The sequence below is a fragment of the Protobothrops mucrosquamatus genome, unplaced genomic scaffold (assembly GCF_001527695.2).
Source record: "Protobothrops mucrosquamatus isolate PMUCROS unplaced genomic scaffold, P.Mucros_1.0 scaffold69, whole genome shotgun sequence".
NCBI classification, from domain to species: domain Eukaryota; kingdom Metazoa; phylum Chordata; class Lepidosauria; order Squamata; family Viperidae; genus Protobothrops; species Protobothrops mucrosquamatus.
This window is the reverse complement of record NW_015386447.1, coordinates 1031473-1042160: the sequence shown is the minus strand read 5'-3', so window position 1 is coordinate 1042160 and position 10688 is coordinate 1031473. Positions and strand designations below refer to the sequence as shown.

Here is a 10688-nt window from a genome sequence, read left to right as displayed (position 1 = left end):
CCTCCGCTAAATCCCCAGAGACCGCCGTCTGGGACACCAAAGGGGTCCAGGCCTCATCTACCTGAGGCACCTCCAAGGCCTCAGTGAGATCCTTGGAGGTGTGATATAGCTTCTTGTCCGACCCACTAACGGAGAGGGAGGCAGAAGGGGAAGACCACTGTTTCTTTATCCCTGTGAGGAATATGTGAGGACAGGGAACATGATGCTGTGTTGTCTCAGTCGCAAAAAATATGGGGTCCGGACTCGCCTCGGCGGTAGCCTGTGGCTGAGGGAACTGATCGGACCCTATATTGGACGTGGCCGTAGCCTTACGGAGTAAGGAGAGAAACAATGCCTGATTAAAAAGGCCTCCTGAGGAAGGTTCTGGGGGAAGTACCTCATCTTCCGACCAGTCGAGTTCCGGTTGATCCCCCCCTGTGTGGGCTGAATAGCCACTAAGTGAGGAACGGTCAGGTGACTGAGGATCCTGAATCGAGAGGCCCTCTGCTGGCAGAGTGAGAGGGGGCATGGCTGGAGTAGGAGCCTCCTGTCCAGGCACTTGACTAGATCGTGCCGCCAGCGCCCTGTCAACGACCTTGGAAAGTAAAGCTTCCAAGCGGCCGTCTGAGAATAAATCTCCTAAATCCGGGCCCCTGAGCCCAGCCGCCGTAGGTGTGAATGTAGCCTCCGGAACCGAGCTTGCGGTACAGGAAGGTTGCCCAGCACCTGCGTGGTGTACTGTCGGGGTAACTGGGTCGACCGCCAGGGACCACACTCCCTGAGCCGAAGTGGAGGGACCCAACGGAAGATCGAATTCTGGGGCCACCAATTGATTCTGCTCATGCCTGACCTGTTTTTGTGCCCTTGCAAATTCTCTTTCTAGGGCCTGGTGCCTACGGCTGGCCTGCTTCTCCGCCAACTTCGATGTCCTCTTCAGAGTGGCCTTAGCCTTATGTTTAAGCTTGCCCGCTGCCTCCTGTCCAGAGGATTTGTGCCGGCCGTTGGTGGATGACGGGGACGCGGTGCCCAGGAGCTGAGGCGCCGTGGAATCCTCCATCCTGAATTGAGCTATCTCAGGAAAAAAACCTGAGGGGGAGCTCTGGCAAGCAAGCGGATGGCGGGAAGGTAGTTCAGAGCTAGTACCAAGTACTGCTCCCCTGACCACCCGACCTGATAAATTCTCTCTGGGTCTAGGTCACGGTCACTGGGAAGGACCGAAGGCACGTTTGGGGCCCGCAAAGGCTCCGCCCGGAGGCCTTAGGTGGCCAGTCAGGGTGCACCAGATATCCAATGAGGAAGGAAGGGGCCTGAAATTGAGGCCTGATACAGGCAATGTAATCAAAAAAGAATCCTGAATCAAAATGGTGGCCGAAGAATTTGTGTATATTAATTTTATAAAATTGGAAGGCAATTTATATAAAAAGGACCCTGTGATAAGCTCAGGCCCTGCTACCGGGGATGTTGGCAACCAAACTAGCCTCGTGGTGTTTCCAAGATGGCGGCCGCAGCAAGTTTTCACAAAATCCCCTGCCTGTGGCCAGGCCTGTGCAATCTCCCTCAAGGAATAACAGGCCACGAAGTTAAATGAATCAATTTGCAGCGCTTGAAATTACGATCGCTGCAAAAAAGTCCCAATGGACTCAAAAATCAAGGGAAGGCAAAGGAAACAATAACTCCTCACACGTTGGGGAATCCTACTCCCTTAGCCCCGGTTGAAGGTCTAGCGATCTTCCGCGGCACCCAAAATGGTGGCCGCGACCTTCGGGCGCTGTAAACGGCCCGAGGGAACGATTTCGGCGAAAAACGATCTTCTGAGCAAAGGCAAGGGAAGGAGAGCTCCCAAAACGCATAAGGAGAACTTCAAACTTCAGAAAGATTGCCTCCCTAAACAAGGAAATGATCTCCTGTAGAAGATCGGAGCGAACGCCCAAAATGGCGGCCGCGACTCTCTGCCGTTGCAAACGGCCCGGGGAAGTGAATTTCAGAGAGGAGAGCTTGACAGCAGCTCTCTGGTAAGCGCAGGGAAGGAAAACGACGGGGGAATCGTCAAGGAATGCTTCCCCCTCCCCAGATCCCTGGGGAGAAAGAAAAACAGCTACGGGGAAATCCCCCCCCCACACCTTCCACAGAAATGCCTCAAATCGTCCGATTTGAGGTGCTGCTGATCCCAGCAGACTGAGGGAAGGTTTCCCTGAGGAAAAGAGCTAAGAGAATCCAACGCTGGGTCTCTGACCTGTCCTAGACTAGTCCTGATCCTGAGAGCCAAACCTTGAGACGTCTGCAAGAGCTTGAGACCAAGATAAGACTGGATCTCACAGCAACAGGGGGCGTGTCAAAGTTTGGCTACTTGGTCTCAGGAGCAGGCAGACAGAGAAAACCCACCGGTGGATTCTCCATCTCCTGTACTGGAGAACAGAGTCCTGGGCACCCCACTACACACTTCCCTCCATGTAGATGCAGTTCCATTGAGGACCACACGCTGAGTACGGCCGGTCAGCCAGCTACGAATCCATCTGGTGGTGATGCTGTCTAACCCACATTTTTCTATCTTATCAAGTAGTAGGTTGTGATCTACTTTATCAAATGCCTTACTGAAGTCCAAGTAAATTATATCCACAGCATTCCTCTGATCCACTAATTTTGTCACTTGGTCAAAGAATGCAATAAGATTTGTCTGGCATGATCTTTTTTGATGATCTGATGTAGAGAACCTAGTGTCTATCCAGATGTTCCATAAGGGCAATTTCAAATTAATTTGGAAATCTGGATTACATCACAACACCAATTTAGCATTAGAAGGATAAAAATGTATTTGACTAAATAGTAACAGGAGATATAGCAAATCTATTTTGTTTTTAATCCCAAACAATCCAATTAGCTAAAGGTGTTATATACAAACATTCCAAAAAAGCACAGAAAATTTCTTCCAGGTAAAAATATAAAACTGATACTAGTCAAAATATATACAGAGTGGTACAATTCAAGATTCAGAAAACTGAAACCTGCATCTTTAACTGACAGCTAATATTTTTTTTCAAAGATGTATTTAGAATTGAAGAACTCAATGAAACGATGTGTATGAAACAATGCACTGAGTATCTGAAAATGTTTTCTGGATATGTTTATAGGAAATCCACATGCCTCTATTTTCTGCAAGTTTCCTGATTATTATTTACATAAATTACATGAATTAATGCAAAAATGATCATATAGACCAGAGTTCCCCAACCTTTCCACCTTCGCGGACTGGTGCAGGGGGGGGGGAAAGGAGATGGATCCACACAAGCAGAGGACACATATGCCCTCCACTCGCAGAAATGGAGTGTGTACTCCTGCCCATTGCTTGCTCATGTGAAGGTGGGTGAGCACGTGCTCACTGCCCACTTCCACGGCCCAGTTCTGAACAGCTCAAGGCCTGCTAGAAGGCCACGGCTCGGGAGTTGACCCCTGATATAAACCATCTTATAATAGGATCCTAATTTATTCAATTTTGTGACAGGAATGGGTTTTTTGTTTATCCCAAAGCAAAGTGGCGCTTGAGAATCTCTTAATTGTTAGCAGAAAAAGATCCATTTTGAAATATCCCAAAATCACATCAAAAAATCAAAAGCTTCTTAACTCACATTTAAGGATTATCATCTAGTATGACTAGTAGTTTTCTTTTTCATTGTTCTACCTATACCTTTTACCCCTGTAGCATAAAGAATCACATTATTTGTATTTGCCTGCACAGCAATTAAGGAGCAAAAATAGACTTGGAGAAAGCTATATACATATTCATGACACTTTTTTCCCAACTTTTTAATTTACCTTAGAGAAGAGAGCATTTATATATATTCTATTGCTGTTTTCACCTTTAAATACACCTCCTAAATTTGTTTATAAACATAATTTTTTCTTAATTTGTTTATACATTTTAAAGACTTCATACATAACATTCCTACTATAAATGCCATGAAAAATGCAAATAGTTCAAAGCAAATGTAGCATTAATACTGTGATCCCAGTGGCTTTTGCTATCTACAATTACTACCTGCCATCAGATAAATAGTTTGCTGCTTAATTCAAAACTTAGCATAATATCAACCCAAAAGGATAAATATATCTTTACATAGGATTTGTTAATTTTTACATGTTGCCAATATCCAAAAGCATACAGATAGTCCTCAACTTACAACAGTTTGTATAGTAACTGTTCAAAGTTACAACGGCACCGAAAAAAGTGACTTAACCATTCTGCACATTTTGTATCCCTGTGGTCATGTGATCAAAATTCAGATGCTTGGCAACTGGTTCATACTTATGACAGTTGTAGTGTCCCAGTGTCACATGTCACCTTTTGCAACCTTCTGATGAGCAAAATCAATGGAGAAAACCAGACTCACTTAACAACCGTGTTACTAACTTAATAATTGTGGTGATCCACTTAACAACTGTGGCAAGAAAGGTCATAAAATGTGGCAAAATTCACTTAACAAATGTCTCATTTAGCAATAGATATTTTGGGCTCTGTTGTGGCTGTAAGTCGAGGATCACCTGTATTTAGAACCACAGAAACATAAAGTTGAACTGAGCCACTTAGGTTATTGAGTCTAATCTCCTCTTTAGTGCAAGATTCCAGGGGAGTTCTCATTGGCTGTCTAGCCTCTGGTTGAACACACCCAGTAAAAGGGAGCCTGTCACCTCTTTGAGCAATGAGTTCCACTGATAGGGAGCGTGATAGGGAGGGTTGTTTTTTTTCCTAATATTCAACTGGAATTTGCTTTACTTTAACTGAAATCATTGTTTGGTATCTTGCAACTATAAAGAATACAGTCTGTGTAAGATACTTTCAAGTACTTGAAAAATGTATTCCTATTCACTGTCCCCTCAACATTATCTTTTTTAATTTATTTATTTTATTAAGATTTTTTCTATAAAATAAATGATAAATCAAAACAAGAAAAGTAAAAGAAAATAAGAAATGAAAAAAGAAACAAAATAAGAAAAACATAAATTGACTTCTGACCTTCTTTTCAACAGATAATTACAATCTTATTGTGCTTTCTACCTCTCAGATGTTTATGCAAGGCTCCTCAATACCTCATTTAATCCACATCTTTTTTAATCTTTAAATCCATAAATCATGTCATTTTTTTTATTTCAGCAAAAAGTCAATAATCAGCCTTAGTTATGTGCTCCTTTCCATTTTTGTATTTGTCCTTTTTGTCTTTCAGTTTGTCAGAGAGATCTTTGTACAGCCATGCTGGTTTCTTCTTGAATATCTTGTTTTTCTTTTTTAGTAGTATTGTGCTGGTCTGGGCTTTTATGATTGCATTTTTCAGAGTTTCCCACGCTTCTTTGGCTGTTTTCGCCTTTAGGATTTTCATTTATGGGATCTTTCCTAGGTTTTCTCTGAGTTTGTTAAAGTCAGCTCTTTTGAAGTTCAAGACACTGGTTGGATTATTTTCTGTTGCTAGTGTTTGCGTTATATTAAATTCCAGTATGATGTGGTCACTTTCGCCCAAGGTTCTGGCAACTTCAACTCCCTCTATCACTTCTTCTCTATTAGTTAGAATTAAGCCCAGTATGGCTTTACATCTAGTTCCCTCCTCCACCTTTTGGATGACAAAGTTGTTGGCTAGGTTGGTTAGGAATCTGTTTGATCTCCCGCTCGCTGCAGAGTTTGTCTCCCAGTTGATATCTGGATAGTTGAAGTCTCCCATTACTACTGTGGTATGCTTCCTACATATATTTGTTAGCTGGTTGGCAAAGAGTTCATCTATTTCTCCTTATTGGTTGGGTGGCCTGTAATATACATCTATGGTAATGTCAATTTTTTTCTCTTTTATATTGACTCATATACATTCTGGAGAGATTTTATCTTGGATCATGTGCATTTCTGTTTTGATAGTTACTCAGTATGGCCTAAAGATTTATTTTTGGTTGTTTCATAACCTTAATTTAAACTTAATGCCATATAGGACAGAGTGTCTGGGTATCTACATTATTCTTAATTATATAATTCCTTAAGATTTTAATGTCATCCAGAAAATATGTATTCTGATATTGAGATGGTATGATTCTTTGTTCTCTAAATATAATCAGCTGGTAATGATGGGCGATTTTGCAAAAAATAGAAATTAATAATTACTTTAAATATCTGAATATATACTTCAGTGAGCAATTTATTGGAGTTCTCATAGGGTGACAACTAGAACAAATACTTGGATTATTTTTCTCTCTCCATGACTAGCCAGTTGGTAGATTTTACATTCTGGAGAAAGTTATAATTCAACTCTTTTATGACATAGAGGAAAAAGCATTAACAAAGTTCCCGAGATTTCACAGCAAATATCTATAGTTCTTCCTCAAAGGCTTTCAGTAGAATCTTTAGGAATAAAAACTTGCCATTCTACAATAGCAAAAAATAATTGGGATCTAACCAGTGCAGAATGAAGTAGAGTTGTTTCCTGAGAATTGGGAACTAGACTTTTGTTCTTCTGTCTAAAACTATATTTTACTAATAATCTTAGAAGGAACAGTTCCAGAAGTATAATAGGAAAGTTAAGATATTGAACAAGATATCAGCTTAATTATAAAATGTTGTTTGGATGAGTTATCATTTTGATTCTATCTTCCAAAACATTTAACAAGAATGTTCATTTGGAGACACACTTTTAATCGTATTCTGCTTTCTAGGTCAATGTCAGTCACTGAAGACTGAGTTCCTCTTCTTTCAAATGAGTATGTTTACACAGTGCATATTTTTGCATTTGGCAATCCACTTTTAACTAAATTGGACCACATTGTATAAATATAAAAATTAAAATTTTATTCCCTAAAATAGAAATAGTGCTCTTTTACGTTCTTATAGAATTGGAATTAGGACTCTTAATATGTGTTCTTTAATAGTGTTCCGGCATTAAGTTCTTATTATTAATGAATATATAATGTGAATATGGGATGCCCCTGGCCCTGATGAAGTGGACAGGGCCCTTGCTGCTGTCAGTGCCACCACCTGTCAGTTAGATCCTTGTCCCTCCTGGATGGTGACTAGCAAGTGGGTTGAGACAATGATTAATACATCATTATCGGAGAGGACATTTCCGGATACTTTTAAGCAAGCCCTAGTTTGTCCCTTCTTTAAAAAACCATCACTGGACAATTTTCGTCCAGTTTCCAACCTCCCATTCTTAGGGAAAGTTGTAGAAAAGGTGGTGGCCTGGCAATTGCAGAGGGTCCTGGATGAAATGAATTACCTGGACCCCTTTCAGTCAGGATTCAGGCCTCGTTATGGGATGGAGACAGCACTGGTCACGTTTGTTGATGATCTCTGGCGAGAGAGAGATGGGGATAGTGCAACCATCTTTGCTCTCCTTGATCTCTCAGCAGCTTTAGCTACCATCAACCATGGTATCTTTTGGGGCCAGCTGCAGGGGCTGGGGCTGGTGGCACAGTTCTGTTCTGGTTTGGCTCCTTTCTTTGTGGCAAGTCCCAATCGGTATTGATAGGGAGGGAGAGGGCCAGCCCTCAGCCGCTATTTGGTGTGTACTACAGAGCTGGGTACTTTCTCCACTCCTTTTCAACAACTATATGAAATTGCCGGGTGAGATCATCCGTCACCAGGGGTTGCTGATGACACCCAACTCTGTATTTCCAATCTTGATGACCCAAGTGATACTATGGCTGCCCTTTCGTGGTGCTTGGAGGCTATGGGGCACTGGATAGGGGACAACAGGCTTCAACTGAACCCTGGTAAGACCAAATGGCTTTGGGTTTGTGGGGCTCTGAGATCTGGGACTTTGTTATCTTTGACTCTAGATGGGTGGCACTGCTCCAGAAAGACCCGGTCTGCAACTTGGGGATTCTCCTGGATTGCAACTACATTTTCATACATTGCCCCGCTGCCACTGTGCCAAGCTCCAAACTGAAGAGGCCGATGATGGTGATAGTGGTGGCAGCGGCAATGAGTGGGGTGAGTAGTGGGGAGGTGGCAGCAGCCAGGGTGTCCCATTCTCACACCCACCACCACCACTGCCACTGCCAACTCACCGAGCTCCAAGCCAAAGAGGCTGGAGATGGTGGTGGCAGCAGTGTGTGTGAATATGGAATGCCCCTGGCTGCCAATGCCTCCTCGCCCACTGCCCCACCCACTACCACCACTGTCCCTGGCCTTTTCAGCCAGGAGTACAGTGGCAGCAGTATCAGTGGTGGTGGGGATGTGTAAAAATAGGAAACCCCACCCACCACTGCCACTCTGCATTCTGCCCACCTGCCTGCCCAGCTCTTCCTCCAGCCACCCATACAGAGTTGTCTCCACAGTGAATTGGCTGTATGGAGTTATCCTGCAGCAACGTGGTGAGTTGGCAGAGGTGAGCTGGCCACGCCAAGTTGTCCCATTCCTGATAATGTTAGCTCTCGAACAACTGCCTGCCTGAAAGGGGTCATAATTTAAGAACTATTTGCAATTGAAGTTCCATCCACCTTTTGCATGCAATATTTGGGACTTTGATTGTTTGGTCCTACCCACCATTTGATGCTTCCTCTAATACATTGAATGCCTCTGGATTTCAGAATTTATGAGCTCATCAGTATCATCCAATGAATAAAACAGTTTTTTTTAAAACGTAATATATTGCCAGGTAGTTGCATTAGTAAATTGTACTCATTTTACAAAACTGCAAAGGTTATTTAAAAGTGCAATTATTTTATTGAGAATATTTATCCTATTTTCTGCTGGTGTTTTCTGAAATAAATTAACAGCCATTTTAAACATGAATTCAAGCCAAATGTCATGCTTGCTTCCTATTCTCTCACTGGCTGTTGTACACCAGCTGTTCCTTCCCCTCCTCTGGCATGTCTTTGCCTCCTCCCAAGCAATCATGCCCTCAGCAGCTATTCAGGAAATGAAGTCCCTTGGGTGCAAATAAGATATCAGACGAGTTCCACTGTTGGAGCCTGATTACATTGTGTCTTGATGGCAGTGCCTGAGGACAAGGTTTCTGCTATTCGTGACCTTACCCTCTCAAGCTGCATTCTTGTTAGACTCATCAATCTAGCATGCATAAATTTGCAGCTGGAAATATAGTCCCAGTTCAGTGCATTTAAGTTCCTCTCATAAGCCGAGGTTAATAAGGCAAAGCAGTGTTTATTATCAGTCAGGCCATGGTCCTGTTCCTAATCCCCACCACCACCTATTTTTGTCTTCTTTTCCTTCCATATCCCTGCTGCCTGTCTCCTTGTTTAATCGAGATATTGATAATATAATTAGACTTTGCTTATGCACTTCTGGTACAAGGATTCATGGGATACCAGGCACTTCCTGGAGAGGGTAGTGGGGTTTCTGTAGACCTCAGTTGTGACTTTTGTACTAAGTACTGATGAAAAATACAGGAGAATTCTTTGTTGTGTGAGTCTGGAAACTTGAGCGTATCAAACATGTCCTGTTCCCTCAATCCTTTTATAGAGACATTGGAAGATCTCTCATCTTAGTTTTTACAGCGCTTTTTGACCATATTGATTGTCATGTCTTTGCTCTTCTTTCTGATTATAATCCTACCATTCAATGTTGTTACATTTGGTATAGCAACTTGAAAAATTTGCTGGGACTTAACCAGCAATAGAAGTTAAATATAAAAAACCCCCTCACTTAAATACTTGTGTTGTATTTCTGTGCAGAACAGAATCCTCTCAATAGCAGAGGTTCTAGGTCACCTTGAAAACAGTGTGTTTATTACAAGAAGAGAATATAGATTGATCAAGCAGAAATCTAGCCAGAATAAACTGATTTCACCTTTTGATTAATCTATTTGACCGTGGGAGTACTGCAGATATATTTTTTATTTCAGCAAATCCATTTTGATAACTAAACCAGTGAACAGTTTGTGACATGGCAAAACGTGCTTGAGAAGCACAGTCAAAGAATTCTCAATAGTGCTCATCAGACTGAAGGGAGGGAGGGAGGTCACTCCTAAAGCTTGAATCTTTAGCAATGTTATGAATGATTTCAAGAAGAAAATGGAAAGACTGCTATACAGGTTTGCAAATGGCATACAACTGGACAAGAATGCTAAAAATCTAGAAGGTAGAAATAAAATGAAAAATGAGTTTGATAGATTAAGGCAGGGATATCAAACTGCCAGCCCATAGGCCAGTTGCATCATGCGGAGGCCGCGCCCACCCCAGCTCCAGCAATGCAAAAAAAGTCGCAATACATCATGATATGTCACGTGACACAGCGAGTGTGACACCCGTGGATTAAGGAAATGAGCTGAAAATAACAGAATTAATCTAAAAGAGATAAATGAAAAGTGTATGTGCTCTAGGAAACAATTAAATTCAGAGGTTTAAAATGGAAGGATATCTGACTTGCCAATAGTGCTGATGAAAATGATCTAGTGACTAGTCTAGTGATTAGACAGTCACTTGTCTGAGATGGTATAGGTCACGGGTCGGCAACCCGCGGCTCCGGAGCCGCATGTGGCTCTTTCAGCCATCTCCTGCGGCTCCCTGTCCTCAGCCACCATGAGCAGTCTGAAAAAAAAAAAGTGAGACTAAAAAAGTTCAACCAATCAATTCAAACTTCTCATGAAGTTTGAATTGATTGGCTGAACTTCTTTGGTTTGTGGGACTGCCCACAAACCTCTTTCCTTCTTCGTACTGCATGTGGTGGCCGGGAGGATTGCTGGAAAGGTGTCCCTGGTAAGGAGCCGCGGGTGGCCGGTCTC

General features: G+C 42.5%; 1 protein-coding gene across 3 annotated transcripts in view; it reads left to right on the top strand.

Annotated features, from left to right (window-relative positions):
- ADGRL3 (adhesion G protein-coupled receptor L3) overlaps nt 1-10688 on the top strand; it is a 410528-nt gene that overhangs the window by 367913 nt on the left and 31927 nt on the right. The window lies entirely within an intron of this gene.